We start from the raw sequence: 27545 nt of genomic DNA, 5'->3' as shown, positions 1-27545 counted from the left end.
TGGATTTTATCAATGATTTCTGGAGTAGTAACCTCAACAGGGCGTCCAGAACGTTCAGCGTCACTTGTGCCCTGATATGGCCACTCCGAAAATTTTGAAACCACTTATAAACTGTTCTAATCGAAGGTGCAGAGTCACCACAATGTTTATCAAGCTTCTCTTTAGCCTCCCGAGGCGTTTTGCCTTTCATAAAGTAGTGTTTAATCAACACACGAAATTCTTTTTCGTCCATTTTTTGAAAATCACTCGACTTCCTCGATTCAAACGAATGCCAAACACAAAGAAATAGACCGATCTGGCTGAAACTTGGTGTGTGTTCTTCCAAGAGATGCTACTAACTAAACATAAACTCGATACGCGCCAGTAGTGCTATCTCTCTGACTTTGCACGGACTTTTCAAACGACCCTCGTACAGTTGACTTCATCCCTACATAAATTCCAATAAAAATCCTAAGTACTAACTATTTACATAAGTTTTGTAAATAAAAATTGTAAAATAGGAATTTATATAAATAAAAATATTTGAAAAAGCATTTCTACAGGACAAATCTAGATATCCGGTTGATGGGAATTCTATTTTTATCATCCTTATTATTATAATTATATTTGGACCTACAAAAGCCTTTAGATACATTAAAAGATGCATAACCTGCATCCCTAACTGGGCCGTTTAAGTAAATTTTCCAAGTATGAAGAAAATTCTTGGAGCCGCTTTCGAGAAAAACCCCCAAAAAATCTTCTTTTTTTTCTGCAATGTACCACTTTTGGTCAATCGATATTCTTTAAATTTAAAACTTTGATCCCATAATCGATTTCTTTTAATATAATATAGTACAATATCCTAGAAATTATGCCTAATCAAATTATTGTACTTAATTGAAATAAATGATTTTCTTATGTCAATGGGAGTATTCTATACTGCGATTTTTTTTTATTGCATCTATTGTGCCTCCACTAGTGCCAGATACAGGAAATTGCTTTAGCGTTCCTGGTGATGAAACAATTAATTTAAGGAAAGTTTGTGAAGGAGAAAAGGCGCCACGGTAGCTTATGCGGTTAGAGGCGAGACCTGCAAAGCTAATTATGTATTGTGGTACTGGGTTCGATTCCCCGGTCTTTAGGCTTTGGATTTTATTTAATGTGTTTAATGAAAGAAATTTATAGTAAAGTATGTTTGCTAGTCGCCTTCGTCCACGACACCTAATTGGTAGTTGGACGTAAAGCTCTCCTGAAAAAGTAGGCAATTACTTTACTTTGAGAAGGAGTACCGTCAGTTTGGCGTGACCACTCCTCGAGCTCCTACCGTTGCCCGTCGTAGGTATTCTGAAGAAAGTACCTCCTATTAGTATTGTTTGTACCATTTTTTTTTCCTAATATCTAATGGAGAGACACCACGAGAAGGAATATAGAGCTCCTAATGCTGTAAACAGTAATGAACTGTATAAAGTCTAAAGAAAACTTCTTAACCAATTGAAATTCGCTTCAGGAAAGTATGGTTCTTCCGCTTAATTGATTTCGACCGAAACATTGTCGTTTTCTCTGGTGGCTCCTCACCAAATAAGAAACTTAAACTTTTTTTAGATTTTTTTTTGTTTTTAAATTGGACACACATACACACCCACAAAATTGCAATTTGTTTAAACACTTTTATTTTGTACTCCTGGGACTTTTAAAACAACCATTTCCAGTAAATATTCAAGACTGGAAATATGCGGCACCATCCTCTTGCGGCTGGAAAAAGAAAATAAGAATTTCAAAATTCAAATTTATCTCATCAATTTAAAATTGGATGGATTAAAGTAAAAACTGGTTTATGGAATTAATCTTACCTTTTTTGGGGGGGGGGGGGTTGGTGTTAAAGTAAAGACGGCGGCCGTCGTGACATTGTCCACTGTTAATTCATGAAAAAAGGAACTCTTGGCACCAAAGGGGAGAGCATATTGTGTATCCAAAGTGTTTAGGGATCCAATGTGGATAAAGATTAAATTGTGTCTTTAATAATTCATGTGGGAACCAGCCTCTGGGCATATTGTTATAAAAAAAATTATTTCTTTTTCTTTTAAAATAAGATTTTGTTATTAATACGGCTATTTCTGACATGTTTATTAACTTGTTTAATTTTGTGTCTGTTCTATTAAATAGTGGAATTAATTTAATTAAAATTTATTATTAATTGCTTTAAAATATTTGGTAATTTAAATTTAAAGAATATTTTTATAGTAGTAAATGAGTTATTTTTATAGCGCTGATGTAATAAAATGTTGAATTAGGACATTTCACACACACACACACACACACACACAAAATGAAATGTTTAAAAAAAAGGTCGTTCAGAAATATGCTACGGAATCACAAAACTCTGAAGGGTCAGAATAGTGAAAATGGAGGGGTCAGACAGGATGATTCAGGTTTATCGATTCTATGCCGGTTTCAGCTACGAGATGAATTAAATACGAACTTTAGGTGGGCAGTATAAGTGCAAAGAAAAAAAAAGCCTAAAATTGGGTACCAGTATTTGTAGTTAGTTTCAAAAACGAGGTCCGACACAATGTCCCCGATACTCATGTAAAAGAAATCCCACTGTGGATGAAACATGGATACATCACTACACTCCTGAGACCAAAGAACAATCTAAACAATGGGTTACCAAGGGAGAATCTGCGCCAAAAAAAGGCGAAGACCGTTCCTTCGGCCGGAAAGATTATGGCGACTGTCTTTTGGGATTCGCAAGGAATAATCCTCATCGACTATCTGGAAAAGGGTAAAACTATTACAGATGCATATTATTCATCGTTATTGGACCGTTTGAAAACCGAGCTGCAAGAAAAACGCCCACGATTGGCCGACAAAAAAGTCCTTTTCCATCACGACAACGCACCAGCTCACACTCTCAGCAGTTGTGGTCGCAAAATTAATGGAAATAGGGTTCCAACTCGTTTCACATCCCCCCCTATTCTCCAGACTTGGCTCCCTCGGACTACTATTTGTTCCCCAATATGAAGAAATGGCTGGCGGGAAAAAGATTTTATTCAAACGAGGAGGTGATTGCAGAAACGAATGGCTATTTTTCAGACTTGGACAAATCCTATTATTCGGAAGGGATCAACAAACTAGAGCAGCGTTGGACGAAGTGTATAAGCCTAACAGGAGACTATGTTGAAAAATAAAAAAGGTTTACCCCAAAAAATTAAGTAGTTTTTATTTTTGCACGGACTTTTCAAACGACCCTCGTAATGTTAACTACTTCATATTAACCTCCTGCGGAATTATTTTTTGGGTCAGAATTTCAAATGCGCTTACAATGCATCTGTGATTATGGTAAGTGTGCAGTCTTCACATCTTTCAATTAGAACATTTTTCTAGGCATATATTCGACTGAGTAGATTTTGAGGGCAGGGATTAGCTAGGCTTCTCTGTAAAGTGGTTAGAGTCTTATCTGTAATACATTAATCAAATTTAAAATGATCAATTGATCAATTAATCAATAAAATGATTAATAAAATCATTTGACCATAACTCTCTGTACAGTTTTTTCGTTTTAGTTTTGTTTCTAATGGTTTCAAGAATATTTGTTCAATTTACAAGCATCGTACATACGAGTATGTTTAGCACCATTCTTGTAGTTCATTTATTTGAAATATATTTCCGGTTGAAGTACTTGAAACAGAATTCATTGGGTGTTGTAAAGTTAAGCTCTTCTATCAAGACAGTTTCATTGTATTGTTCATTTCCTATAAATGTTCAATGCCCTTAAGAAAGGGCATTTATTACCAAAAGGGAAGTAGCGAAGGGCACGAAAATAACGGTTTTTAAAATTACGACCTATCTCCCAATAATAACCTACGGCAGCGTATCGTGGGCTCTAACTTCCAAACAAAGCAATCAGGTACAGGCGGCCGAAATGCGTTTCCTCCGAAAAATAGAGGGAAAGACGAGGAGAGATAGAATAAGAAATTCTACTACGTATAAGGTCTAATCTCGATGTCAGGCCAGCGAAAGAGCTGCTGAGAGAACACACAGGCTAAGATGGTTTGGGCACATGATGTGAGGATAGACACAAGCCGTATAGCAAGACTTTGGTGATGAGGTTAAGATGCCAGGGTGAAAGAGGCAGGGGCAGACCGCGCACAACATGGGAAGGGATAGTGAGAGAGGATTTCAGAAAAAAGGAACTTGGATTGGAGAAGAGAATAGAAGTTTGACTGAGGATAGGGATAGTTGGAAAGTTTTAGTAAAGGCACCTCGACACTGAAAGGTAAACGAGGTATGATTAAGAAGAAGAAGGAAAATATGATAATAAGTGTCTAACAATAGTTCCGAATTATTAAAAAAAATCAGTCCACCAGGGGATCTTTTGTGTTCCTGTAATTTTGTAGTCAGCCGCATCTGGATAACATGGACGATAGCATCGTTAGGCCAATCAATTTGGCTGGAAGATTTTGATTTTAATTTGCCTCCAGGGAGAGCTGTGACAACTTAGTTCCTGAAACAGTAACATTTTATATGAGCATATTACAAAAATTTTAATTTTGGATCCGGTGTACATTTCACTTAATTCTTTTCGAATCTTACAATACATAATATTATATATTTACGATAAATAGAAGGTTACCCTCCCATTTGTTTCAATAATTTAATAACATTTAACGTTAGGCAGTTATCTATTTTCTCCATCCCGTGAGAGCAGTCCTTTGGGAGAACGTCATCCTGCAATATTGTATGCAGAAGGGACAGAAAGTTAATTTGTTTTCCCAAATTTACCCCAACAGGTAATTAGAGTGAAAAGTAGAAGGGTTTCCCAGCTATAGTCTGCCTAGAAGAGTGGGGGTTGGTCCTTTAGAAAAAAAAAACAGGTTTTTCCATCCTTTTTTTTGTCCTCTGTAATGAAAACTCTATATTTACATTTTTTTCCCCCCATAATTCTGCGGGAAGACTGGACAGTTGTAATAGAGTTATTTGTAACACCTGTTTCTAACAAGCTATGCAAACATTCTGCACTGTTTTATTCATTTGGCTTAACTACAACTGCATATTACAGGCTTGGTTTTTGTTTGTTTATTCTGAAAGCAATTCCTTCTTCCTGCTACAGTTTCTTAAACGAGATTTGTTTATCTGAAATCAAATTCAATTGATTCGTATCAAACCTAATGATTGCCTACCGGATATAACATATTCCATGGGAAAAAAAACCTTGATCTACCAGGTCTATAAATTAAGTAATGAGACTGATTTTTTTAAATTTTTTTATTCAAAAAGAATTACAATTCTATATTGTCACCTTCAAAATACGAGTAACTTTCTTCTGAAGCCACACAGCGCTGGAGACGTTTCTTCCACTCCTCATAGCAGTGCTCGAACTCCGATACTGGAATAGCCTTCAGCTGGTCGGTTACAGCCGTTTGAATGTTTTCGACTGCCCCCAAAATGAGTTCCCTTGAGGTGATTTTTCAACTTCGGGAAGAGAAAAAATGTCACACGGACTCAAGTCAGGCGAATAAGGAGGCTGAGGAGTGACAGGAATGTTTTTACTGGCCAAAAACTCAGTTTATTGAAATTGCTGTATGACAAGGAGCATTATCGTGATGCAACACCCAATTTGTTCTTGAAGTTTGGTCTCATACGAATGACCCTTTTTCGAAGTTTTTCAAGAACCTCTCGGTAAAAGTGTTGATTGACCGTTTGATCTTGAGGTAGAAACTCTTTGTGGACGATTCCGTGGATATGGAAAAAACAGACCTCGTATTACTCTCATGCCTTCCTCTTTCTCCATTCTTTAAAATTTGAAGCTTCCCAATTTTTAGATTAGCTTAGTGTTTAGTGCATTTCACTCCTAACTAGGAGATTTTGTCTTTGTAGGATTTCCTTACAGTTACTCTCCTGTAATGGACTGTGCTTTCAGCGCTGTGAAGACACGGTCTGATGCTCCGCAGTGCACAAAGCTATTACTGAACTGTGTGGCTTAGTCACTTAAATTTAAGATATTTCAAATAGTGGGAGTTAATCGATTTGTGCATTGAACGGCTCGTAAATAAATTAATATAATGAACTGCATTTATTTTTACAGTTTGTTTAATTTCAAATTACGGATAGATTTATGTATTTTTTTATTTTTATTCTTTTCGTCACGACTTTTATAAACTTCTTCAGGAACAAATTAAAGGTGAATGATGAATTTTTATAAACTATTTCTACAAAGATATTCCAATAAATAATTCAAATAAGTACGAATATATGTATAGGTTTCTTGACCGTAAATTATTCAATTAAGGATTCAAGATTGCGAAGAATCGGTCAAATAAAAAACAACTTGTCTTTTTGCCAACGTTTCGACAAATATATTGTCCTCTTCAGGGCGTGGCCATGCAGGTTGGTTGAGTTACAGAAACTGAGGACAATATATTTGTCGAAACGTTGGCAAAAAGACGAGTTGTTGCTTTTATTTTACCGATCCCTCGCCAATTTTGAATCCTTAATCAAATTAGTACATTAGAATTACAATTATAACACAAATTAAGTATATTATTGAAATTATAAAAATTTTTATTGAAGGTTTTTCCGAGCTTACCTTTTAAATTTTCATCAGACTCTATTTCCCAAAATGACCAGCCAATCAACAAGTTCTTTTAATAGTTCTATATTTTACTGCATCTCTGAACATTAGTTATGCCAATAATTATTTACTTACAAAATATGTCTGTAATAAAGTTTTTGACATTAATAGCTGAAAATACGTATTTCCTTATAAATTCCTATTTTATTATGATTATTTATTTATTGTATTTATTTATTTTTTTATTACTTTTATCCATATTATTAATATTGCATTTAAAATTGTGAAACAGAGTTTTGCAATTTTGCTATATTCGAACGCCCTGCTTATTTGATAAATTCTCACATATTGATGCAATCTTAATGTTGGTGGCAAAACGCTTCTTTTTCCTGTCATAAACTTAAACATTGTCTGAATAATAATTAGCTAATTGAGCGTGCAGAGCTCGTAACCAGCTGCTTTCATAGCCTTCCATACATTTAGCTGACGCTTACGGTTTTGTTTAATAGTTTACGCAGAATTTATGTTTTTTTACAGCCATCTGGAAAGTCAGACTTTTATTGGTGATATATATATATTATATATACATATACTCATGACTTTTAAGAACGTTTTTTGAAGTTCTAATGGTTTTGAGTAGTTTCTTTATCTGATTTAAGGAAAAAAAATACGTGTGGAGAGATTTGATTTGTTTTATTTTAAATTATCATCCTTGGTCCCAAAGATTACTTCATTTCTCCTAATGATTCATTGGCCGTTCATCCGCTTCAGTTTCACAGCGGAAGAAATGGTTTAACCATCCAATTTTCGTATTCCAGGCTCGCGATTCTGTTTGTAATTCTCGTTTAAAAATTGAAGTGGTTGATTGGTCGGCGTATCACTAACAAGAACTTGGTTGTTTAGACTTTCTACCCAGAAGACCCGACGGCTGGACAGATTTTTTCTTTCTGTACTACACCAATCTAAGCTTTTGGATTGGTAGGTTAATTAAGGCCTGCATGCGAATTATACATCCAACCCTCTAGGCTCTGCTGATTAAGACAAATGACATATCGCCTCTAAGTTCTGCTAATTAGTGGCACTGCTGAGTGCTAATGCCTTTTTACAGGGCACGATCGCTTATAATAAAGATCTCCATAAGCTGTCCCAATTTTTCCGCCCTTTCAGCCCTTGGATAAGTACCCATTCAGACTTAGACGGATGGAGAGAAGTCAGCCTCTTATAGCCCCTGTTTGATTGCTCGGCTACTGCAAGCTAGTTTCCTGTATTTTCTTGTATTTTTGGCTCTTGGAGATCAAAGAAATTAGCGCACAAAAGTACTTTTTGGAAGTAATGACGAAATTTCTCCCACCATCTTTTTCTGTATGTTGTCGGCATTATAAGGTGTTTTTGGCTGCACCGCCTAGGAAACTAAAGCCCGCTTTATGCTCTATCCTAGATCGGGATTTCCTCTCTAACTTATTCGACCGAGTACGACCTTAAAGTTATTTTTGACCTGGATCGGGTTTTTAAATTCATAGTGAAAAAAACAAGGTGGTTTACTGTTGCATAATTATTCCTTGAAATATCATCCCAAAACTCAAATTATCTTAATCTTTCTTTTCTTAATCTTTCTATGGTCGGCTCACATACCGTTCATTGGCTCTAGTTCCTAGAATATCCATCTATTTCTTTAAGCAATCTATAATATTTCTTGCAGGCCAATTGCGGGCTAAATTGGCAAAACATTCTTTTCCTTAAACTAAGAAAAATCAAGATGGACGGACCCAAGACATGTGTGCAATTATGGAGGATTTGCCGCTCTTATGTTACTTAGGTATTCGTCATTTTTTGGCGTATAAACTCAGAATAAAAGACAATGGTTGAATCCATCCTTTCAAAAACGTTTAATTCCTTTGTCTCTACAAATAATGTCTTTTTCCATCCCAGTTCTGCAAGCTCAACTTACAAATTTTTTCCTCTTGAGTTGGGTGGATATTTAAGTGGCGAATGACAAACGTAGAGCTGGTAATTCGGACGTTTTAGGCTCATCAAGTTCAGATCCACTGGTCTGAGTAATAACTTTTGGCTTACATCATCCAATGTTAGACAATAGCTACATAAGAAATAGTATTACATAGAAAATACATTAACGAATCGCTATAAAAGTGTGTCTTTCAAGGTAAATAAAATGTCTAATCGTCCATTTCGGATCCCTGTAATGCGTTTTAGTAGATCCTTATCTTAATTTATTATTGAAATAAAGTAAATACTTAAATAGAAAGTAACAAATCAAAGTGACGAAGAGCGTTGGGGTCTTGTTCAAGCATTGCCGTTACTAAGTAGGATTTAAGGATAGGATATTTTTTTATTCATTTTGAGGCGCCTTCTTAACTTTTCTCTAGTTTGGAATTAAGAGATTTTTTAGAACTTGTCAAATTGTTGAGATGGATTTTGGACCGGAAAAGGCTTGTTTTGGAGAACTCGTGAATACGAAAAATATGACTCTTTGTTTGTGCATACGTTTGTTTGTGAATGGATTATCTAAAACGAAAAAGCCGCTTTAGTCTCACATCACGTGGTACTCCGCTATTATGCTATTTTCACACTTTTAGTACTCTTTGGTATCCGGAAATAATTTAACAAATCCATCGGGAAATCCAGGATTGCGAGACCGTAGAATTGATTTTGAACAGCCAAACTTACAGCAATTTCAGTGGAAGTGTAGCGAATTATTTCGTGAAAAAGGTAATTTTAAATGGAAATTCAGGTGTTTTTTTGTTTTTTTTTGAGAGGAAAATGACGTGATAAGTTAAGTCTATAAATTTGAATCATTTGTGGTCTACTTTTCTTTCTAGTGATGGTTTTGAAACAGTAGAATATATCTCATCATCTAATCACCTAAATGACTTATTTTGATTTTTTTTTCACTCTTAATACTTTTTCGACTTTTTGTAACTAATTTGCAGCCCTTGAAACTTACTAATCAGTTGCGCACACAAAATGTCGGATCATTATCGCTGAGGTCTAATTTTTGAGATTTTGTGATTACTTTTGGCCAGCGAACTTTTGGCTGTTTAAAAAACTGTGGTTAGGTCTGTCGTAGCACGCATGTTTATTGTATCCCTGACTGGTTTAGAACATTCATCCATCATTAGAGGTAGTTTAATAAATTTGGTGCAGAGAATTCGACTTCACTTATACTTCCGGCACGTAGTACGTTTGTTAACTGAAACGGAAACAGAAGTAAAGTCAAAACCTCTACACCAAAACCTCTCTGATGATGGATGGAAACCCTGCAACGGTCAGGAAAGTAATAAACGTGCGTGCTGCGGCAGATAAAATCTTAAGATTTTAGGCTGTGGGCGCGCAGTAGCGTGAGGAGGGTTTAACAGCGCCTCTAGCGATACTTCTCGATGTGATGCCATTACACTGCTGCCTTCCTTGGTCGTGGTCTCAGCTGTTGTATAAGATGTTCATATCTGAAACACAGTAAAACTACATTGCAGGCTATTCCCATCATTTCTTTTTTTAATCATACCTCTTTTGTAAGTGGTTAAAAAAAAGTTTACGCATTATGCTGTTGAAGGGAAATACATTGTGCAGGAAATATTGAATCTAAAGAAAAACAATGGCGGACGATAACAAAGGAGTGAGTTCTGAATGGCGAGTTATAGTTGGCCAATCAGTATTGAACGTTTTACCATATTAGTGCTTTGGTTCAACGTGAATAAAGGGTAAGAATAGCACACGAATTGGACGAACTCGTGTTAATTATGATAAGTTCTTCGACAAGTAGTTGAGATTTCAGTTATTTAGGAAATGAGAGTCAGAATTCTTCGATTTTAAAGTATTGATCCTTCTTTTCGGAATCTTGGTCTAAAAAACTGATGCAGGAACTGATGCGCATTGAATTATGTATATCCAAGTTCTGTTGGACGAGTAGAATGCCCAATGCAATATCACACATTCAACTTAGAAAAAGTGATGGAACAGATGTTCACTTAAAAAGTAGAAAATTGCAATACTGCGGACTTCCTTTTCAGAAATAACTGGAGAGAATCTCACAAGAGAAAATCTTTGCTGTAAAGGACGACCTCACTGCTGAAGAACCTACGGCAATTAGTTTAGTGGGGCTACTTCTTCAATATTTAGAAAGATCACAAATAAAATCCGTATATAATGTAGTTTCCACAAATGAACGTGGCACATAAAAAATACATTATTTTCTGCGGAAATTTCTGGTTATATCGTAAAATATAATTATCACGCAAATTAAAGAAATATTTATTTAAAAAATAAATTAAATTAAAATGATCCCTTTGAGGTACAATTATGGATTTTTATATCAAAATGATTTGAACAAGTGATGTGAAAAAAAATCCACAGAATCTACATGTATTTACATCTGCATACATATATTTCCTTTATTTTAATCGGTCCATACATTTCTTTTTTGTATCCACATCGATCTATTCCTGAGTTGGAGGGTTCTTCTTAGTTGAGGAGGTGACTGTATTCATGTATACAAAATGGGAAATAACCCAGTAGGAGGTGGTAACAATGCGGATTTCCGCTTGAACGAACTGTTGTCTGCTCCTCCTTCTCATCTTCCCATTCCTAATAGATCGGCGCGCTAACTCGCGGCTCCATGCTTTACTCCCACAAATCTCTGTATTTGTAAAAGGAGCAAAACAAAAATAGTATAATGTTTATTTCTAAACATTTTTACATATTGTTTCCCGAGTCCGTTTGGTTTTGGCTATTCTATCAACAAAATACTGATATAAGGTGGAATATTTTCTACTTGTTTGATCTAGACAAGATAAGAGGGTGTATTTTCGGTATGTATGTAAGTTCGGTGGAGAGAATTGAAGTTTAAATAACGCTTGGCAAGCCACATTGAGCTCATTTTATAGAGGCGCTCATATTAAAAGATTAATTCATATTTTTCTTAAAAGTACTTTGTCTAACATTTGTTGAAGCTGCATTATAGCGTGATTTTTGTTTTCATCGCCTCTCTACTTTGATGATCTAATCTCTAATTCTCTGGGTTATCCAATCTTCCTCTCTTTTTCGCTAACTGCAGGCGGTTATCTCTTTCTCTTCTTCGATGATCTAATGGAAGCCGAACATTCTCTAATTCTCTGTGTTACCCAATCTTCCTCTTTTTTTGAGATAACTGCAGGCGGTTAACTCTTTCTCTTCTTCGATGATCTAATGGGAGCCGAACATTTTCTAATTCTCAAGGTTACCCAATCCTCCTCTCTTTTTCACTAACTGCAGGCGGTTATCCCACTCTGTTCTTCTATGATCTAATGGGAGCCGAACATTCTCAAATTCTCTGGATTACCCAATCCTCCTCTCTTTTTCGCTAACCGCTGGAGATTATCCCACTCTGTTCTTCGATGATCTAACGGGAGCCGGACATTGATGTCAGCTAAGATACATAGTAAACATTCCTAGTCTAAAAAAACCTGTTAAATAGTATAAGGCTGACAGAAGAAGGGTAGACATCACAGGTAGATTTCAATTTCACCTTTACCATCGCGTTACGTTCGCTGACTGAGTGAGCAAGTGTAGTGCGAAACGTAAGTGAAGTCGAAATCTCTTCTGGACCAATCTGATTAATGTACATCTAATAGTGAATGAGAGTCTGAAGTCCCGGGCAGGGTTAGTGCACTGCTAACCTAATCACATCTTCAACAATTTATAATATAATGAGTGAATGAAATTGATCAGCAATCCTGGCCAGAATCGAATCATAAATATCAAGTCTGCGACGTATCCCATACCCACTACCATACGAAACACTTCTGTTTTGCAATTCACGTCTTCAAGAGGTTAGCTCCATCGTCGCCTTATAGATTTAGATAAAGTTTTTTGTTGTCGTTTTCTATGAAAATATTTCTTAACGATTTTATTTACGTACTTATTAAAAAAAAAAGGCTTTTAAAATCCGATCGTGATATTCGGCTGAACTTTGTACAATCCTCTTACTATCTGTCCATTTCTACACATCCAGTCACGACTCTTCACTTTTCTTTCTACACTAAGCATCGGTTAAGAGAGTTTTAGTGCTGAAACCCAACTTAGATAAAGCTTAATGGGTATGCATGCCTTGCTTCTGTATCTTTTAGATGGAAGGAAATATGAAATAGTGGTGATTATTTGCATCTGAGCTAGAAGATTAGTAGATTTGAAGTGTTGGTTTTGTGTAATGTACGGTCCTAACTCTTAAAGGAGCATTAAATTAAGTTTTTGAAAAATGTGGGTTGCTCAATTTTGGCAATGTTCTCAAAAACGACTTCTAGGTTTTGTTTGTTTTTTTCTTCAGTAAACTTTTAGGATAGTACCTAACGAGAGGCTGCTGGGATTGGCGTCCCTATAGGTTTATAGTTCAGTCTAATTTATGGTCTTACAAATGTTGTGAGTTAGAAGGTTCGTAAGTTAGAACCTTGAAAATACTAGTAAGACGTGTAAGTGATCTTATCAGATTTTATTGTTAAGCAATGCCAACGTTACAACTTCCAACCTGCAAAACGTTGTAATTAAATGGCTGATTGAATTGCAATATTTTATAAATAATTGAATCATTTCTCAACTCCCAATAATCAGATAAAAACTGCTTCAAAAATCTGGAGTATTTTTTGTTTGCTCCATTTTTGTGTCTTTCTCGTTATCTCCAATATTCTGGTATAAATCACTCTCATTCGGTTAATTCTCCTTCTGCTTTTCTTTACTAATTCCTCCTTTAACAGATTATAAAAATAAATAAACCTGAGCTGATTCCTTTCATCTATTACCTAACCTCTTCTTTATCTTTTGGTTTTTAATTACTGAAGATTATTTTCAGTTTATTGAAGAAATTCTTAATGTTCTCTTTTAATGCCTTTCAAAAGAATTTTGATAAATTTTTTTTTTGTCAATAAGGAATAAAAAAAAACAAACGGAAGTTTATACTTCAAAAACGATAATTTTTTTTTTCTAAAAGATTTAAAGATAACCAAAAGATAACTTAATCCGTACTTCTCATATTCTGATGAATTTATTCATTTTAAATATTACTTCTCTCTTTAGCTTATATTTTTTACTTTATAATCGTTTATCTTTGATTAACAAGGGTGCTAACGTTTGATCCCGTTTTCTCAAGTAAAAATCATAGTAACTGCCTGGATTAGTAGGAATCCAGCAGCTGGTTCTTAGATTTTCACTTCCTAGAAGCTGTTTAAGCTCACCGTGTGGTGATGGACTGTAAAGAGTGGGTGAGAGAGCCTGTAACGAGTGGACGCTCTCCGGAGGTCGGCACTAAAAAAAGCTCGGTGTGCCTTTGATTGCCACTTGTTAAGCGCCTTAAAAACAAAAGTCCCAGGTTAATGAGGAGTGGTGTAGGCTTCCCTCTGAAGTTATTTAACATTAACATTTCAAGAAAGTATAAAAAAGTACTTGTATTAAAGCATCATAAACGAATAATTACACGGGTACTTTTCACACCCATCTTTTCTGTTTGTATTTATTGTCCATGAGCTTCTAGATCACAAACAACTGAGGATAATGTATTCAAACATGACGTAAGCATGCTGCCTCCTTGATAATGTGGGTTAGATTAGAGCCACGTGAATCTTCTGTCCGAAGGACCGGTTTTTCTTCTTTTAAACTTAACTTTAAATTCAGTACACCATAAAAGAGATGACACTCCTTTTGTCAGTTTTCAAGTGGTACAAAATCTCTTGTTTGATTAGTGATACAAAACATTTAATGTTCCCAAAGGAAAAAAGATTATTGCCAATGTCATTAGGCGCCACGGTAGCCGAGCGGTTAGAGGCGAGACCAGTAAAGCTAATATGTATTGTGGTATTGGGTTCGATTCCCCGTCTTAAGCCTATGGATTTTATTAAATGGTTATTAAAAGAAATTTACAGTAAAGTATGTTTGCTAGTCGCCTCCGTCCATGACAACTAAATTGGTAATTGGACGTAAAGCCGGTTAGAAAATTAGGCATTACTTTACTTATTTTTTTATTGCCAATGTCACCCATAATTTTGTATTTTTTTTTCTTGTCAAGCTTTCTACCAAGGGACTAGTTCATCTTCAGGGCTGTGGATCACATTTTACAGAACAAGATTACAATTTATATTGATTTGATTTTAAGAAATAGTTTACAACAATTATTTACCTTATTTACAATTGTATTTTTTACATTGTTACATCTAAGGTTTCTTGTGTCTTCTGTACTGTACTGAATGTGGTTGGTTTTAATTGTTTGATTTGTAAAGAGATCCTTGTTGCTAATTGTCAAGATGTTCTTAACATGTTTTATAGTAAGTTGGCGAATATGTGGTTTAGATTGTTCTGTACCTGTTTTGGAATTTTAACTGTTTCCAGGATTAGTTTTCCAGTCTTTGATGTGTAAATGTTGTAGAGTAATTTCCTTTCTTTTTTTTTCTGTTTTTCTCTGATTTTAATATTTTTGTGTTTGGAAAATCTAGCCTTTGATGGTTTTCTGTGCTGATGTATGTAAGGAAAGCGCTGTACTGTTCTGATAACTTGGTGCTCTTGACGTTCCACCTTGTTGGACATTATGGTCACTTATGACTGAATAAATTTATTGTTATCTTTGATTTTATCCGCCGTAACACGCAAGTTTTATTGTAAATCTGATCGGATCCGGATTCACCATACACCAACACAGGTAGATTCAATTAGTTTGCTTTTTAGATTTAGATTTCACCTTTACCGTCGTTTTACGTTCGCTGACTGAGTGAGCAAGGTAGTGCGAAACGTAAGTGAAGTTGAAATCTCTAGACCAATCTGATTAATGTACATCTAATAGTGAATGAGAGTCTGAAGTCCCGGGGAAGGGTTAGAGCACTGTTAACCAAATCAAATCTTCAACAATTTATATAATGAGTGAATGTAATTCGAGCGGTACAAGAAAAGCGTTACAAAAGTAGATGTTGCTCAAGAAACTCATAAAATTGAGGATACCAACTCTTGGTCATTTCGTGTGTTGGTTTGAAAATTTCAGAAAAGGAAATATAAGTTTTGCAGTTAAGACAAGTTCAGGGGACACCCACATTCGCTAGAGCCAACTTTTCCTAGAGAAGCTGCTAATCCTCGAACAAGAACTAGAAAATTTCGGCAAGTTAGGAATATCTCACTGTACTATAAATAGGCACTTCCATGAAGTTGGTGCATAGACGAAGTCAAAGTCTTCTTAAAAATTTGTAAGATTTTTTTTTTATCGATTTATTAAAAATCAAATTGTCACTTGCGATAAAAAGCGGGGTATACTTTTAGGACCAAAAACCCTAGCGATGTCTCGAAGGTCAAGTTTCTTGCGGAAAAGGATAATACTTAGCGTGTGATGGAACTTTGAAGGGGTAGCACAAGTTCTATGGGCGAGCAAATCTGGTACTCTAATTTTGCAGAATTTATTAGGGTTCATCCGGTTTTGTACCCAAAAGTAGCACACTTTTCGCACAGTTTGAGTCAGGTTGCTCTAATATTAATGGGCTTGAGCATGATCTTCTTCTTCACCCTGTTCACAGCTCCTACCTCGCTCTTTCGGACTATCTGTTAGACACATTTTTTGTACGGTAAAAGCTTTACGACAGAAAAGAAGTTAAAAGCAATTTTATTGAGTCCTTCGCCTCCAAAAAAAAGCTTTGTAAATAGATAGAAGGAATGGATTATTATTAGTGGATAGATTACTTTGTGAGCCCTAGTATTGACCAATCATGCAGCTAAACCGCAATAACTATTTCTTTTTTTTTTTTATCCAGTAACTGATTTACCTCGAATATGCATATTTATATTCCAATCAAATCCTTCTTAATGATTTATCCCTGATCTCGAATCGCGTATAATTTGTGTTGTTCAGTTTTTAATCTAGAACTGAAAACCTACTGCAATTCATTGTTTATTTAAGAGAATGCAATGTCAATCAATCTATTACTTTCGTAATTATTAACTATTAAAACGTAAATATTTCTATTTTATTAAGTATAGAGGAGACCCCACCCTTGAACTCATTATTATGCAGGCCAAGTAATAATTGCCTACACAGGGTGCTATAAAAACTTTGAAACCACATATGTAGGTACACTTGTGTAAGCTCGCTCTAAACTTAACTTGTCTCCGCCTCCGTCTTCTTGTAACTCATTTTTCTCCACTCCCTCCGGCCATACACTATGTCGCCAGGTTATTACACTACATTACATCGAGGTTATCTCGATCTAACTTACTATAGAATTAAAGGAAGGGTGGTACATGTTTTGAAGAATATTTGGTAGAGAGATGATCAGGAAAGTTGAGACTTTCAGTTAGTTTACTACAGTTTCCTTTGAAGTGAAGCGGGTGTCTTTATTTTTGGGTTTCACTTATCAGTAGGTACAAAGGGACATTGCATGTTTGGGAGCCTATCATTAATGTGACAATTTCTAATGTGGTTTGATGTTTTTTAAGCACTTTTTATTGGTACAAAGTTTGATTTTAGTGTAATGGCGAACTTGGATGTGAGGACCAAAACTACATGGTATTTGACAACTATTCCAAAGACCTTAGACCAATCGCAAATACTCCATTCTATTTTTGCGAACAACCTTCTACCAATACCTTTATCCGAAAGTCCTTAGACCAATCGCAAATACTCCATTCTATTTTTGCGATCAACCTTCTACCAATACCTTTATCCGAAAGTCCTTAGACCAATCGCAAATACTCCATTCTCTGTTTGCAATCAACCTTCTACCAATACCTTTATCCGAAAGTCCTTAGACCAATCGCAAATACTCCATTCTCTGATTGCAATCAACCTCCTACACATACCTTTATACCAAAGTCCTTAGACCAATTGCAAATACTCCATTCTGTTTGCAATCAACCTTCGATCTGAAACCTTTATCTAAAAGAAAATAATTGGTTCTCGTTTCTTTCTACATTAATCCATCTAGTTAAACCCTAGTAATCTAGTTAATCCATCTTAAACCAGGTAATTTTCTAGGCCTATCGCGCTCTGTGAAAAAAGACAAGAAACTGCTTTAATTCTGGATGATCAGCTTGTTTCGGTCAAACATGCGATCAATTTCTGGCTGGAAAGCAGGGATTTGCACAGTGGTTAGTTCATTGGACTCTCTCGCAGGGATTTTATATTCTAGTCTAGCTGTCCGCCCTTCCCTTTTCATCTCTTCTCAGCAGTCTCTTTTAGCAATTTTTTTGGAATGTATATGTTTTCTGTATCGGCAGAACCAGAGGTTTTTAATTTTTTCTGTAAAAGGCTTCGATTGCCAAGTGATGAGTTTTAATTAAATCGAAAAAATTACCTACAGATTCTGTATTACAGAACTTAGGGGAGTAGTTCCGTTTGTCTTTCTCAGCTGTGGCTCCACTCCAAGGCCTAAACCGGAAATCGAATCCAGTACCTTAATAAGCTTAGTTCGGCTAATATTATATATCGCATTCTTAACACCTCCAAAGGTCTTAAACAGCTCATGCCTCCGCTATTGGGCATGAAGAAACCTATCTTCTCTAAATATTAGGCTCTTTTACTTCTTGATGACACCGCCACAGTCACATTAAAATTAGGACACGGAGTCTCACCCTACATTAACTAGATGAAATAAACAAATAGTATAACAAAAATATTACAGAAATCGTTTTACTGAAATGATGAATACAAAAACAGTTAAGGTATAAACAAATATATCGATAGTAATTAGAGAATTGATACAGCCACTTATAAGATAAAAATAAAAGAAATTAAAATCCCTAAACCTATAATTAGCTGTCAATTAAGAGAAGCTGTTTTGTGGTGGAGTAAAGGTTTATTAGTTTAGGTCTCTACCGTATTGCATGAAGTTAGTTTGTTAGCCGGAGAAGTTAGGTGGTGCTTAAATTGTTCGCTGGAGAGTTAGCGAGAAAGTTTGCTTCATTGCACATAGCTTTTCACTTTGAAGGTCAATGGTTAATTTTCCCTTTTCCTAAACGCTTATTTGGTTTTCTTTTCCCCCTAATTATCATTACAAAGAATATGGAAAGCATATTCACTATTTTTACTTAAATTTGGATCTCAGATTTCTTTTTAATTATCATATAAATTTTTTTTTTGTATCGAACTCTTTGTTTTCTACGCTTCTCCGCGGTTCTGCGGTCTCCTTGGTCTGCGGTTAGAGATATGAGAAGGGTTGTCTGCCAAGTAAAGAGAGGGTAAAATGATATATTAGAAGATCCGGATAGACAGCGTACGGTAGCGAATCGTATAAATTCATTGTAAAAAAAGTTAAAAGTAAAGTAATGCCTATTTTTCGGGCGGGCTTTATATCTTAACTACCAAATTAGATCTCATGGACGGAGGCGACAAGCAAACATACTTTACTATATAAATTTCTCATATTAACCATTAAATTAAAACCAAGGCCTAGACCGGGGGAATTGAACCCACTAAACCAACAATACATCTTAGCATTGCGGGTCTAGTCTCTTAACCGCTCGGCTATCGTGGCGCCTATGGTAGAACATTGTGGTTGGAGTGGTTTATAGCTTTGTATGGAACACACAAGGTTACTAACATACAGATGGATTCGCTTAAGATTTTGGATTATAACGATTGCATTTGTTTGATAATTTGGTATGTTTTGTTGAGTCCCACAGTTCTGCTGCTTGTGTTCTGCAGTTGGTTTTAACAGTGTTTTCTTAGACGGTTAGTTGGTGAGTGGATATCAATGGTATAATTGCAGCCTAGTGGTTTTTATATAATTAATGTTAACCCCCATAATGTTTTATTGCTACCATGTACAAATATTTTAATTATTCAGATTTTTTTTTTTGGTTAAATCCGTCAACCCAAATATATATCTCATATTTTTCCAAACTTCAATCCTGCTTATTATTAGTTTATGCATAATGTGTGCTTGTGTGAGTGTGGTGGAGAGTGGAAGAAGCGTGTTTCAATTTTACTCTGAGTGAACGGCGGAGGTCCCGAACCAACCGCCAGCAATTGAGCGGCCATTTTGAATTTTTCACGCAGGGTTTTGTATGTGTGTGACGGTGTAGTGAAGAGTGTGCCAGCCACCCCTTTTTGCTACTACTCTGTTCGCTCATGGAGAGTATGTATTGATTGTCGAATCCCGGTGCAGGGATGGGGACGACGGCAAGGTAAAGAGACCGCTGGTTGGCCCATAGTTCTATGTTCACGGAGGGGTGTGTTCACTTGCCGCCGTCTGCTGTCGGATTTTTCACTCTTTCTTTGATATAAATGAACTCATTATTTTTACTGAAAAGTTTTATCATTATGAAAATTGCTAGCTGGAAGGGAAATCTTTGAATACGTATCATAGTTATAATATGTCAACAACGCATGGAACCAATTATGGTCCTATGCATGCTATAGGTGCCTATGCTTTGGAAAAAAATCCTTCAATATTTTATTTTTTGCCGTTTTAGACCTTATTCGAATGCCCATTGGGGCTGTTGGAAATAAATGAAGAAAAATACCAAAAAAATGAGAGTAATCAATCAAATAGCAAGTAGATTCGGTAACTTAATGGATGTGCACCTATTAAAAGCTGCCAAAGATTCAAGTGTTTGACTACTACGAATATCCGAGATCTATGAAAGCTTATAATGATAATTCAGTGGAAAGCTAATAAGAAAAGCTAACAAAGTGTTAGTAGGTACGGTTTCAAGCCTGTCCAGTTGGACAGAAGAAGTGAAACTTAGATATCTGGAAGAAGAAATAATTTAGAACTGTAAGGATTACACCAAGTAAATAGAGCAACAATGTAGGACCTACCTGGGCAACATCAACATTGCAATTTTTAGAGCGTCTTCATCGTATAGATGGTATTCGCAAATCGTACGAAACTGTACGTAGGACAACAAGGAGGAAAAGCGAGGCTCCATTTGAAATGTTCTTCTGGATGTGAAAGAACGATTCTAATAAATTAGAGTGAATCTGTGCCGAATTGAAGACGAGGAACAAAGCTCCTGCATCAACCACTTTTGGCTAAAGCCAAGGTCCTTCAGGGAACATAGAGCTAACATGCAAACCGACGACGGATTGATATTATCCTAAGATGAGGAGTTGTTCATTACTTTAATTGAACAATATGGCTGGAGACATGAATTAAATATAAAAAAACCACTTATTGGAAAGTGCAAATCAGTTCTTAATTGAAGCGATAGAAAAAGAATAATTACGTAAAGGAACAACAAGGATATTAGCATCTGGGGCTACACTCAGCGGTGGTGGACAGCAAGAATTAAAACTGTTATAAAATAAATGTTTGATCTCAAGCGTTGACTGTATCTTCTAGGATAAATAGGTAGCCACATTATGCCGTAATTCTACAGTCGTTTCCACAAAAACATTATTGGCTTTGTACTGCTAGAATGCTGAGAGACGAAAAGACCATGAATCTTTTTATGGTTTGGAAGTTACGTTCTATGGTAGTTTAGGTTTTTTACTGTCCTATGTAGTAGGTTCGCTCTCTGTGTCTGTAGATTTTTTCTAGCCTCTGTAGGTGCTCTAGAAATATCCCTCTATAAAGTCTTTTGTTGTGGATACTGTCAGCTTCCTGTAGATTTATTTATCCCTTTAGAACATACCAGAGTTCCTAAAGGACGCACAGAAATTCAATCGGCGAACCTAAATACCCATTTCTGTTTATTTCCAGATAACTACGACTATAATAGCATTATTATTGTTATTATTTTTTTACTTCAATTAATATTTTGTGGTGATTCATGAATATTTTCCCTCTCCAAATAATGAAAAAAAAAACTGATGTTGTTTTTCTTGTACAAATATTGACTGAGATCACGTTCAGATGCGATATGACGTGACTACGGTACATTCATCATTGGAAGTCACGCACTTACAGTTAAGACTGTAGCTCTCTCCAGTTGCCGCTAGTTATTATTATTTTCCATGCTGCTATATTTGCAGCTTTTGTAATGGAGGCTTACTTACTAAGAGTTTTCTTTTTTCCATAAATACGTTGCATAGAAAGAAAATCATGAAAAATGTAATGTATCTGCTTTAGCATGCACAAGATACTGGGGAAATTTGAACCTTCTCCTGTTATTATATTACGTTGTATTCCTTAATACGTTTCAAAAGGCTTCTTCTGCTTCACATTGAGCGATAAATAGGAAAGTACCGGAGTGGGTTCCGGTTTAGGAAAATCTAAAACTGGCTTCTTAAGACGGCGATAGTGTTCCAGATTTCTACTCACCACCTATTCACCTGATTTACGGTTTCTGATTTTGGATACCTCACATCGATTACTTTAACGATTTTCTGTCTGTTAGTTATTCTTTAATGAAACGAACACATCACACAGATGGTGTGCATTAAGAAATGCTGTGAAAACTCAGATTCGTCAACTAGAGGAAAAAGAACTGCAAGATGGAGATAACCAGTTTTCCCCAAGTAGTAACCATTTCGTTTTCTTGGACATATCTTCTTCCCAGTGCCTGATAATTTTTCCCGAAAAATTTCTTTTCCTATTAGAGTTATCATTGATCTGCATGAAAAATGATAATCACCTTTCAGATTAAATATCCAGCAATGCTCTACAGAGCTAATCATAGCCTATTTATGTTAATAGCGCTTCTATTTTGCAATCTTTTTCATTTACATAATTTTTCTAGTTTAATTGTGAGAAAAAAAAAACTTTTCATTATTTCGTTTAATTGTTAAATGGTAGCTCGGAAGAGCACTTGTAATTTAGGCTATTTTTATTCAGGATTAATTTCCACATAAATTGTTCTTTTTCTATTTATTTCTTCTTTGATATCTGAATAAATAATCGAACATGAACGGATTTGAGGTAATTGAAGTGTGGAATTTAATGAGGAACAAGGAAATCTCGGTGCAAGATAGAGTTAGAAACAAAGTAAGGAGCAGTTAGCGGTTCGACGGAGTGTTTTTGACTGGAAGGATTAGATTCTGTAGATATTGGAAGCTTTGGCTGAGCCCCAAAGTTCTATTCCTTAAGTCCAGGCAGGTTTCACAGTATCATTGTGTAGCTAAGGCGTTTGTTGTTTAATGATAGTTTAGATCGTTTGCCTAGAAGTCTAAAGAGAAATTTGAATCGTCTGTTTAGTTCTTTTCGTTTAAGTCTAGTGGATTGCAGTTAAGAGATAATTTAATATGATAAAAAAGTTACATCTCACACCCAACTTATACATTATAACTTACAGTATTAATTGGTACAATATTTCATTACGCAAATAATGATGAAACTCCAGAAATGCATTTATTTTTTTGTCAAAATAAAAAAAAAAAACCCGTTCTTTACAAAAATAATTAACGTTAAAAGGATATCTTTATATACTTAAATTAATTAAGTTAGAAAAGCTAGTGATGTCGTTGATAAGGATCTTATCTGCAACCAGAAAAACGATGTCGGCTAGAAGTTGTGCGAGATATATGTATATATAGTTAGGGATACGTGGGTGTATATTATGCAATATAATGCATAAATTCTCCTCCTCCTCCACCCTGTGCACTCTCTACAAGGACACATACCTGTTATTCATTAGAGTTTAAATTATTTTCTTGAATTACAGTCCACTATTTCTTGTAGGTAATTATTTTTCTTTCACATTCAAATAATATTTCATTTACTCCCTTTAGGCATAAAGAAATATTATTATAATAATATAAAATAAATAATCTACAATTAAGACATGTTTTATCTGTAAATTTATAAATGTCATTGTAAGAAAACTCGTCGTAAGATAACTACTATTTGAAATCAGGTGGTTTAATTAATAAGTTATTGTGATTATAAATGATTGTTATTAATCAATTCTTTCATTTCTTTTAAATCGAGATTACAGCTGGGGGGAAAAAACAGCTATAATTGCTAGTGTCTCCAATCTGTGAATTGTCTTAATTTCTTGATGCCTATCGCTGCGTCCAAGGGGTGTACTTGGCTTCCTTTGTAAGATTGGCTATCTCTTTGTAGGGGGCCTTGAACTTTTAGGCTATCTTTTAGGGTAGATACCTTTTTCACAAATTCCACTTTGTAAAGCAGATTCTATACTTTAGATACATTCCGGTGGTACTAGGCCCGGCAGTTGGCAAATTATTGCTATAGGGATGGCGTACGATTCGGTAAATTTTCTTTTTGCATTCTGTTGCTATTTGTTTCGCAATAACATAGGTCAATGGTTGTGTGAAATTTAAACTTTTAAGCTTTTTGGATAAGCCCTTGCAACTTTAAAACAGTAATTCTTTTAAATATTTATAGCCTGGCATAACTAGCTATAGTAGAAGATATCTTAAATAGCTATATTTTGAAATTAACTAAGGCTCGGAAAACGGAAGTTCATGTCAGACATATCAGAAGTTTACGCAAGATTAAATTATCATTTATTATTTTTTTAGTCTGATTAAAAAAACCTACTGTGAAATGTCTAAACCGTCAAGCTTGAATAAGACAAAGATGGACAACAACAACAACAACAACAACAACAACAAAATTAATAATTCTAAACATGTTTTGTTAAAAATGTCCCCTTTTAGACGTATGTTAGAATGGATTTAATCTGTAATTATAAAACACAAAAGACAATGATGGGAGAATGAAGGAATCTAGACAGCTTGATCTGTGCAATTGATACAAAAGGAGTTTCCAAAAGGAAGAAAGAAAATTAAAAAAAGAAAAAGAAAAAGCTACTGAAGAAAATTAAATTCTCTGTGCTGAGGGCTCTTTTCCGTCCAGTTTTGTAGTTGAAATAATGAAATTTGTTAATTTGGCGTAGGCAACAAGTACACTGGCAATGGGGAAGTTCTTATCTGAATCCTTTTATTCCCGTAATCATAAAAATAATAAATCAAAAGAATTGAAAAAGAGGATGATTAGAAAATTGGGTTGTATAAATGCAAATAGAATGTCCACAGCCTTAGCGATGTCTTACTAGGGTTCTTCTTCCGGTGTCTTAGCATCTATTTGCCCTAGTTGGCTGAATAGAATATTTCCCCTTCTTAGCAAAAAATACGTTCAGCTTAAAATCATTTTTCCTGAATCCTTTCTTAAATAGCTGATAGGGTTTGGTTCATTTCGAAGAAGAAGATATTTGCTGGACGTAAAAACTTTTTGGGTTGCTCATGGCCTAAAAAATACCCCATATCAACCAAAACAGGGTCCTTTTTAGAGCTGTTATGTTAAACGGACGGGAAGAAAGCCAGAGGTTGAACGATTAATAGTTATAGTTGAGTAGACCTTCCAAAATACGTACATGTCGAAGAAGAAAACAGAGCAATTCAGGAAATAGATAATAAAGTTCAATGCTAGACGCTCTGTAAGTCAAATATGTATTGAATATAACACACTCACATGACTTTCATTTACGCAAATTACGTAAAAAAATATATTGTATTTTTTCAGTTCAAAAAAAAAAAAAACGCTAAAAACCAAAACATTTATTCCGCACACCTGTCGATTTTTCTCAAGATTGAAATTTTCCTTGCAATTTTTTTCTTTTATTATTATTTTAATATTACACAGAATAAAGAGGCTGATCAACACAACTTAAATTATACTGTAGTTGGAAGCCAAATCACTTAACTTCCAGAACTGGCTTAATAAGCAATCATTACCTGGGCAAAGATTTCAATAGATCTACATGAGTTCAATGGGCGTACGAAGTATAAAGGAAATCGTTGCTGCCGTTTTCGAGAAAATTCTAAAAAACAAAAAACTGGAAAATGGATTTAGTAAAGCGGTCAGTTTCCGGTTGACTGATTTTTCCCATAAGATTTTCCAACCGGGTGAGTTGCATTGATTCAAAATTTTCTGCGATTTCCCATATTTTAATTTATGGTACCAACCCAACTCAGACTACTTAGCCCAATTTATTATTAGTATTTATTTATTTTAAACACTATTTCCGACCCCATTGGATGTCAAAGTAGAGATTTCTGATGAACACTCAAAAAAATAGAAGATTTCGACGTTCGTGAAACGTTCTCTAACTAGATTAAGAGGAAGTAAGATTTAAACAATAAAAATTATTTATTTTTTTAATTATTATTATTATTTTTTTTTGAAGGCGCCACGATAGCCGAGCGGTTAAGAGACGAAACCTGTAAAGCTAATATGTATTGTTGGTTTAGTGGGTTCGATTCCCGGTCTTGGGCCTTGGATTTTATTTATTGGTTAATAAAAGAAATTTACAGTAAAGTATGCTAGGCGGTTATAGGCTAAACCCGCAAAGCTAAGATGTATTGTTGGTTTAGTGGGTTCGATTCCCGGTCTTGGGCCTTGGATTTTATTTATTGGTTAATAAAAGAAATTTACAGTTAAGTATGTTAGCCGGTTATAGGCTAGACCCGCAAAGCTAAGATGTATTGTTGGTTTAGTGGGTTCGATTCCCGGTCTTGGGCCTTGGATTTTATTTATTGGTTAATAAAAGAAATTTATAGTTAAGTATGTTAGGCGGTTATAGGCTAGACCCGCAAAGCTAAGATGTATTGTTGGTTTAGTGGGTTCGATTCTCCCCGGTCTAGGCCTTGGTTTTTATTTAATGGTTAATATGAGAAATTTACAGTAAAGTACGTTTGTTAGTCGCTTCCGTCCAAGGCACCTAATTGGTAGTTGGACGTTAAGCCCCGCCTGAAAAAATAGGCAATTACCTTACTTACTTTACTTTATTTATATTTTTTGAAGTAGATATCGTAAAATTTTGTATCACCCCAAATACTAATTAAATTGAAATAGTGGCCAATTTGAATTTACTTATTCTCATTCTTCAGTAACAACATTTATTTTAACCATTTTACTCCATAAAAATTAATTTCCGTTTGCTCCCCTTCTCCCAATAAAATAGCTTAAAAGAAGCTATTTTAAACTGGCGACTTTAATTTGCGAAAAATCCTGACTAGATTAAAAGGTTAGCTTTAATTAATAGTCTTCGGTTAGTCTTAGAAAAAAATTGCAACAATTTAGAGTCTACACGTCCTTCTTTCGTTAGCACACTTTTCAAGAATTTGATACCTTCTTTCACGTTTCTGTAGAAAGCGCATTCATTTCTATTATGACAGTCTTTTGACTTTCATCACAAATTCTTTAATTGAATACATCATGAAAAGAATTCTTTTGAAAGTGATGAAATCAATAAAAAAAAAAAAGAAGAGATTAAGTTGTCGGTCATAGACGAAAGTGGTGTTGCCACTTCTTCAGAGGATTTGGCGCCTTTGGTGTGTACCTCAATCAACACAGATTGGGGTGGGCTTACATTCTGAGGTAAACTCGAGCGGTGCTTATCTCGGTTGTTGAGGAGCATTATTTATAAAACAGTAATAAATAAAACTACAGAGATGTATTATTTATTGTTGGGTCTACCTTCAGTACAAGTTGAAGGTTATGTTGCTAATTACACGGAAACTGGGCATGAAGTAGAGTGATAACAAATTAGCACAATTAAAAATCATTCTGGATAGCCAACGGGGTTCTTAATATAAAGAAGATAAAGAAAACTTAGAAAAATTACGTACCTTAAAGTTAATTAATCTGAGTTGATGACTCTCCTTGCACAGAACACAATTGTAGGATGGAAATGTAGGACGAGAAGGATGTAAGTGAGGTGCGATGTTGACCACACCAGGTCTGTAAGATGTATGTTTATTGGAGAGAGAGACTGATGCACGTGTCCTGTCTGAAGACATTGTAGTCTAGCGAGTGAGAATGAGAAGAGAATTCGTTTGTACGGTGTTCGTGTGTGTGTGTGTGTGTAAATGTGTGTCTTTTACAGGGACTATATAACAAGAGCGCTTCTGTTCGCCGCTTTGACCGAAACATAAAGTAAAATAGAGTACCACCTGCTCTTTTAAAAACTTGAACAAGAATGGTAAGACCAAGAGAAGGAGAGTATGTGTTAGTGAGCGTATGCATGTGTAAATGAGGAACCTGTCTTACTTGTGTATGTGTGTGTGTGGAGGCCCTTCTTTTACATGCATAAGGCACTCTCTAAGAGACTGGCTGGTCTGGCTGCCGGAGACGCC

The 27545-nt window shown here is 35.3% G+C and overlaps 1 protein-coding gene and 1 long non-coding RNA gene across 6 annotated transcripts in view; one reads left to right on the top strand and one right to left on the bottom strand.

The window, feature by feature from the left end:
- MESR6 (misexpression suppressor of ras 6) overlaps positions 1-27545 on the top strand; it is a 906147-nt gene that overhangs the window by 57480 nt on the left and 821122 nt on the right. The gene's annotated exons all lie outside the window — the stretch shown is intronic.
- On the bottom strand, positions 394-27545 carry LOC141449935 (uncharacterized). Of its 3 annotated transcripts, none has more exons than XR_012455776.1 (4): positions 27039-27540; positions 5279-10011; positions 1830-4483; positions 394-1731 (listed from the first exon to the last, which is right to left on the bottom strand). It is a non-coding gene; the product is annotated as an uncharacterized lncRNA (long non-coding RNA). The 3 variants fall into 3 exon arrangements; XR_012455777.1 differs by lacking the exon at positions 394-1731 and having other exon boundaries at positions 1839-4483; positions 5279-6694; positions 9513-10011; positions 27039-27542; XR_012455775.1 differs by lacking the exon at positions 394-1731 and having other exon boundaries at positions 1839-4483; positions 27039-27545.

Source organism: Rhodnius prolixus, unplaced genomic scaffold, assembly GCF_049639745.1.
Source record: "Rhodnius prolixus isolate KJV_2025 unplaced genomic scaffold, Rpr scaffold_1, whole genome shotgun sequence".
NCBI lineage: Eukaryota > Metazoa > Arthropoda > Insecta > Hemiptera > Reduviidae > Rhodnius > Rhodnius prolixus.
This window is presented reverse-complemented; position numbering and strand designations above follow the sequence as displayed.